The sequence below is a fragment of the Homarus americanus genome, unplaced genomic scaffold (genome assembly GCF_018991925.1).
Source record: "Homarus americanus isolate GMGI-L3 unplaced genomic scaffold, GMGI_Hamer_2.0 scaffold52512, whole genome shotgun sequence".
Classification (NCBI taxonomy): Eukaryota; Metazoa; Arthropoda; class Malacostraca; order Decapoda; family Nephropidae; genus Homarus; species Homarus americanus.
The window spans coordinates 1,621,920-1,622,392 of record NW_024735442.1 but is presented as its reverse complement, the minus strand read 5'-3'; positions in this window follow the sequence as shown (position 1 = coordinate 1,622,392).

The window sequence follows — 473 nt, the reverse complement described above, 5'->3', positions numbered from 1 at the left end:
GAGAGACCCATACACAGGGGGAATTACTGATTCAAATTTAACATCAACCAGAACACCGCAGAATATTTTTAAAAACACACATGACCGACTGTTGTTAGTTTTACAGTTTTTACCACGCTTAACATCACAGTTACTAATGTTCATTAAACCACTTATTTTATCAGTATCTCTTTATCCCACAGCTGTTAGAGCTAGTGGAAGTTTATCATAACCATTGCCAGGTGTGTGTGTGTCCATCAGGGTGTCTATTTAACTAGGTTTTTCATTTCAAAATAAATATTTTAACACAACATAACCTCCAATTTAGACAAAGCACCAGACTATGTTGTGTTTAATGAAGTTGTAACTGAGAAAACTATCTTCATCAAAAACATTGGGTTGCTCCCCAATACCTACAGAACCACAGGATGATGATGATGAAAGCTTCAAATAAGTTGAAGTAGATCTTGATGAAGTTTTAAACACAGCCACTG